Source organism: Triticum urartu, chromosome 1A (assembly GCF_056163025.1).
Source record: "Triticum urartu cultivar PI428250 chromosome 1A, HENAU_Tu73, whole genome shotgun sequence".
NCBI classification, from domain to species: Eukaryota; Viridiplantae; Streptophyta; class Magnoliopsida; order Poales; family Poaceae; genus Triticum; species Triticum urartu.
This window is the reverse complement of record NC_141873.1, coordinates 479,156,011-479,162,431: the sequence shown is the minus strand read 5'-3', so window position 1 is coordinate 479,162,431 and position 6,421 is coordinate 479,156,011.

Genomic DNA, 6,421 nt, shown 5'->3' with positions numbered 1-6,421 from the left:
TGCTCAAGTGTAACTTGGCTAAGAGAATCATTAGTGGAATCAATAGAACTACTAGAAGCAACAATATTGGATTTAGCATGATCATTGTTACTACTAGAGGAAGAATCTTTCTTGTTCTTGTTACTAGACTTGACTTGAGGCATGTAAGTGGATAAGAGTAAACGCTTGGCAATGTAAGAAGAACTTTTCTTGCGGAGATTATCATTGATTGCCTTTAAAAACTCATGCTCTTGCTCAAGGTTGAGCTTTTCAAAGCGTAACTTCTCATGAGCTTTCAAAAGTTCTCGATGATCTTCGAAGATAGTTTCATGAGCTAACTTAAGAGTGTTTAGTTCTTTAGTTAGAGCCTCAATCTTCTCCTTATCATTGTCATTCGTTTTATCTTGATTAGCATGATTAATTGACGTTTCAACATAGTATTCATCACTAGCGTTGTCAACAAGTAAATCATCATCACCTAACAAGTCATCTTCATCACTATTAAAATCAACATACTCGGGGTGTGTTACCTTAGGACCTTTGGCCATGAAGCATCTTCCAATTCCTTCATTTGGTGAGTCAAATATATCGTAGGAGTTGGTTGACACAAGTGCTAGACCGGCAACACCTTCATCTTGAGTATATTCGGAATTGGAGTGATAACTTCTCTCGGAGTGGTTGTCGGAGTCGGAGCCGGATACCCATTCACCAACATGAGCTTGATGTCTTCGTTTTGTGTAGCTCCTTGATGATTTTTCCTTCCTTTCCGAATCCTTGCTTCTCCGTGAGTGTCTTCGTTCATAACGATCGTCTCTACTCCTTCTCTCTCTTGGTGGTGATTCTTCTCTTTTGCTTCTTCTTTTTGGAGAGTCTTCTCTTCTCTTGTAGGGAGCCGTACACTCATTGGAATAGTGTCCGAGTCTTCCACAATTGTAGCAGTTTCGCTCTCGACTAGAAGATCTTTTGTCATTGTAGGACCTTGACTTGGAGCTTCTATCTTTGCTTCTACTCTTGTAGAACTTGTTGAAGTTTTTCACCATTAAGCTCAATTCTTTATTTAAGTTTTGTTTCTCACTTGATGATGTAGGGGCTTCACATGAGGCTTTGTAGGCACCACTTGATTTGTTGTGAAGTTCCTCTTTATCCTTAAGTGACATCTCATGAGCAACAATTCTTCCAATTACCTCCGTTGGCTTGAGATCTTTGTAATTGGGCATCACTTGGATCAATATGCACACGGTATCATATTTTCCATCCAAGGCTCTTAGAATCTTCTTGATGATGAATCTATCGGTCATCTCTTCACTTCCTAAGCCGGCAATCTCATTTGTGATGAGAGCAAGCCTAGAGTACATTTCAGCGACACCTTCACCATCCTTCATTTTGAACTTGTCAAGTTGACTTTGAAGCACATCCAATTTGGATTCCTTGACGGAGTCGGTACCTTCATGCATATCAATCAAAGTGTCCCAAATTTCCTTTGCATTCTCAAGACGGCTGATTTTGTTGAATTCTTCGGGGCACAGTCCGTTGAAGAGAATATCACAAGCTTGAGCATTGTATTTGAAAGTGCAACTATCCCTAAGTGGTTTTGGTAATTCAAAACAACATATAGCTCATTGAGCTAATGCTATTCCAAGATGATTATTTCAGAAAAGCTCAATGATTGGCATGGCATGGATGGTGAAAGTGGAACCCTCAAAATGCTAAGGACAAAGGATTGGCTCAAGCTCAAAAGCTCAAGACTCTTCATTTTATATTTTAGTGATCCAAGATCACATTGAGTCTTTAGGAAAAGCCAATACTATCAAGGAGGGATGAGGTGTTGCTTAATGAGCCTCTTGCTTCATGTGCTTAGTGATATGCTCCAAAACCCTCGACTACTTTCCCATATCCACATTTGACCTAAACCCTAAGCCAAACTTGGTCCTACCGATTCTTTCTATCCGGCGCCACCGAGTTTCACTTGTCATAAGCCACTGCCAAACCCTAGCAATTCGGTTCTACCGATAGGGATCTCGGTCTCACCGAGATGGAATTGCAAACTCTCTGTTTCCCTTTCGTAACTTTTCGGTCTCACCGAAAGAGCGGATCGGTCCCACCGAGATTGCAATGTAAACTCTCTGTTTCCTTTTTGTAACATTTCGGTCTCACCGAAAGAGCAAATCGGTCCCACCGAGTTTGCTTGACCAACTCTCTGGTTAGCTTATTACCAAAATCGGTCTCACCGAGTTTGTGTAATCGGTCTCACCGAGATTACGTTATGCCCTAACCCTAACAAGATCGGTCCTACCGAGTTGCATGTCGGTCCCACCGAAAATCTCTAACGGTCACTAGGTTTACCTTTTCGGTCTGACCGAGTTTATTGATTCGGTCCCACCGAGATTGGTAAATTGTGTGTAACGGTTAGATTTTGTGTGGAGGCTATATATACCCCTCCACCTCCTCTTCATTCGTGAAGAGAGCCATCAGAACACATCTACACTTCCAACTCATATGTTCTGAGAGAGAACCACCTACTCATGTGTTGAGACCAAGATATTCCATTCCTACCATATGAATCTTGATCTCTAGCCTTCCCCAAGTTGCTTTCCACTCAAACCTTCTTTCCACCAGATCCAAATCCTATGAGAGAGAGTTGAGTGTTGGGGAGACTATCATTTGAAGCACAAGAGCAAGGAGTTCATCATCAACACACCATTTGTTACTTCTTGGAGAGTGGTGTCTCCTAGATTGGCTAGGTGTCACTTGGGAGCCTCCGACAAGATTGTGGAGTTGAACCAAGGAGTTTGTAAGGGCAAGGAGATCGCCTACTTCGTGAAGATCTACCGCTGGTGAGGCAAGTCCTTCGTGGGCGATGGCCATGGTGGGATAGACAAGATTGCTTCTTCGTGGACCCTTCGTGGGTGGAGCCCTCCGTGGACTCACGCGACCGTTACCCTTTGTGGGTTGAAGTCTCCATCAACGTGGATGTAGGATAGCACCACCTATCCGAACCACGGGAAAAACATCCGTGTCTTCAATTGCGTTTGAATTCTCCAAACCCTTCCCTTTACATTCTTGCAAGTTGCATGCTTTACTTTCCGCTACCAATATACTCTTTGCATGCTTGCTTGAATTGTGTGATGATTGCTTGACTTGTCCCAAAATAGCTAAAATCTGCCAAGAACTAAAATTGGGAAAAGGTTAAGTTTTTATTTGGTCAAGTAGTCTAATCACCCCCCCTCTAGACATACTTCCGATCCTACAGTATTGCAACATCTTCAACTCATCCGCGGTAGCTTCACGGTTTGGTTCTCTCCCATCAAAGAAGTCACCTTGCAAACCAACACACACAATAGCCCAAACGGCGGGCTTATGTCCAAGAATATGCATTTTCATTTTATGCTTCCAACTAGCAAAATTAGTACCATCAAAGTAAGGACCTCTACGGTGATAATTTCCCTTGCTAGACGCCATACTCTCCTAGGTTTTGAAACCAAGGCTATGACCACAAAAAGCTATGGAAATCAAAGCAAATGGAGACCAAAGCTCTAATACCACTTGTAGGATCGAAAGTATGTCTAGAGGGGGGGGGGGTGATTAGACTACTTGACCAAATAAAAACTTAACCTTTTCCCAATTTTAGTTCTTGTCAGATTTTAGCTATTTTAGGACAAGTCAAGCAATCGTCACACAATTCAAGCAAGCATGCAAAGAGTATATTGGCAGCGGAAAGTAAAGCATGCAACTTGCAAGAATGTAAAGGGAAGGGTTTGGAGAATTCAAACGCAATTGGAGGCACGGATATTTTTCCCGTGGTTCGCATAGGTGGTGCTATCCTACATCCATGTTGATGGAGACTTCAACCCACGAAGGGTAACGGTCGCGCGAGTCCATGGAGGGCTCAACCTACGAAGGGTCCACGAAGAAGCAACCTTGTCTATCCCACCATGGCCATCGCCCACGAAGGACTTGCCTCACTAGTGGTAGATCTTCACGAAGTAGGCGATCTCCTTGCCCTTACAAACTCCTTGGTTCAACTCCACAATCTTGTCGGAGGCTCCCAAGTGACACCTAGCCAATCTAGGAGACACCACTCTCCAAGAAGTAACAAATGGTGTGTTGATGATGAACTCCTTGCTCTTGTGCTTCAAATGATAGTCTCCCCAACACTCAAATCTCTCTCACATGATTTGGATTTGGTGGAAAGAAGATTTGAGTGGAAAGCAACTTGGGGAAGGCTAGAGATCAAGATTCATGTGGTAGGAATGGAATATCTTGGCCTCAACACATGAGTAGGTGGTTCTCTCTCAGAACATAGGAGTTGGAAGTGTAGATGTGTTCTGATGGCTCTCTCCACGAGTGAAGAGGAGGTGGAGGGGTATATATAGCATCCACACAAAATCCAACCGTTACACACAATTTACCAATCTTGGTGGGACCGAATCAACAAACTCGGTCGGACCGAAATAGTAAATCTAGTGACCGTTAGAGATTTTCGGTGGGACTGACATGCAACTCGGTAGGACCGATTGTTGACACACGAACACGTCACGTGTACCCTCGACGCCGGGGGTGATGCACCGCAGCTCACGTCGAAGGAGACCCGACCGACAGCGCGATACGCAAGACAGTCGACGGGCGCTTTTGCTGACTCGAAAACCCCACACCCCCGGGAGGTACCCCGTCAGGGAGCGCGGCGGCTATGGGCTGCCCTAGGTCGATTCGCTCGCCCCTAGAGCCTCGGGATTCACAGCTCTCAAACAGGAAGAACAACGAAGAACGAGATAGAAAAAATGGTGGAGAGATAAAACGTAGATGAAAAAGTAGTATATTGATTTATTCGATTGTGTGTTGTTCAATCGGCCGTCACCCACAACATATATAAGAGGCGGCTGGACTTCCCGTACAAGTAAAGGATTCATCTAGGCTTTCCTTACAAGAAAAATCACATCAATTCACGTCCTAGAGTCCTAATTCTATTCCCACTCGGATTCAGTCTGAATCTGGCCCAAACTCTCTCTTCCTTATTGTGCGGGCCGCCGGGCTTGTATATGATCTCCGATCGAGACGGCCCAAATATCAAACTTGTGCGCCTCGACGATACGAAAAACTCTCATGTTGATCACTTTTTCAAATAAAGCCATCTTGAATACTTTTCGAGGTCATCTTTATCTTCCAGTCGGACTCGGTCTTGCAGTAGACTGGATTATCCGAGTCTCGTAGTGAATTTGTAGTCTATATATTATCTCTGATGATGATGACTCCAAAATCAAAGTTTACCATCTTGATGATACGCACACCTTCTGTATTGAACACTTCTTCATCCAAGGTCATTTTGATAAACTTTCGAGCGCATGTTCAATTTCACTCGGACTTGAGCTCATCCACTCGGATATTAAATACTTTCACTCGGATCGTCCGACTGGACTTTTTCACTCGGAAGACAATCTTTCACTCGGATGACTATATTTCCACTCGGATGACTCTATTTCCACTCGGATGAATATATTTCCACTCGGAAGGCATTATCTTATTCAATCGGCAAGTTTTCGTCCCGATGGTAATCTTTTCACTTGGAATATTTTCACCTCGACGACAATTTCACTCGGATGATCATATTTCCACTCGGATGACTATATTTCCACTTGGATAATAATAAGTTCATTCGGTCAGCAAACTTTCACTCGACCGGTAAATTTTCACTCGACCGTAAACTTTCACTCGGATGGTAAACTTTTCACTCGGATTTCCGACTGAAAACATAGCTCGATCTTAATTTGTCTCTCCAGGCCTCATACGACCTCGGATTGAGACGAATTATATATGAAAATCAATCGGCTCGACGAGACGAAACTTTTCCGTGTTGAAGGTTTTTCGATTCAAGGCCGTCTTGATGGCCGAATTACTCGCGCAACCCATCAGACAAGTGTGTGGCACCTCGCGCCATATTTCCGTTGAGGTTCGGTCTGCAATGTATTGCCTCTAACTTTTGCATATGAACTCGGATTGAGATGATTTATATATCAAAATCAATTGCCTCGACGAGACGAAGACAATTACTTAAGAATGCTCCTTCATCCGAGGTCATCTTGAAGACGTGATTGGCCAAAAAACCACTCGGAACATTGAATTATGCAACTCGGAGTATAGTTTCGGTCTGTAAGATAAAGTCGAATGAATATAACCGAAACATCAAAGTGGTTCCACTCGGCGACGTGAATCTTTTCATGCTGAAAACCCGTTCACTCGAGACCATCTTCATTGCAATCTGTATCTTGCCAAAATCAGGTGTCAACACCGATATGGTTAGGGTTAGGGCATAACGTAATCTCGGTGAGACCGATTACACAAACTCGGTGAGACCGATTTGGTAATAAGCTAACCAGAGGGTTGGTCAGGCAAACTCGGTGGGACCGATTCGCTCTACTCGGTGAGACCGAAATGTTACGAAAAGGAA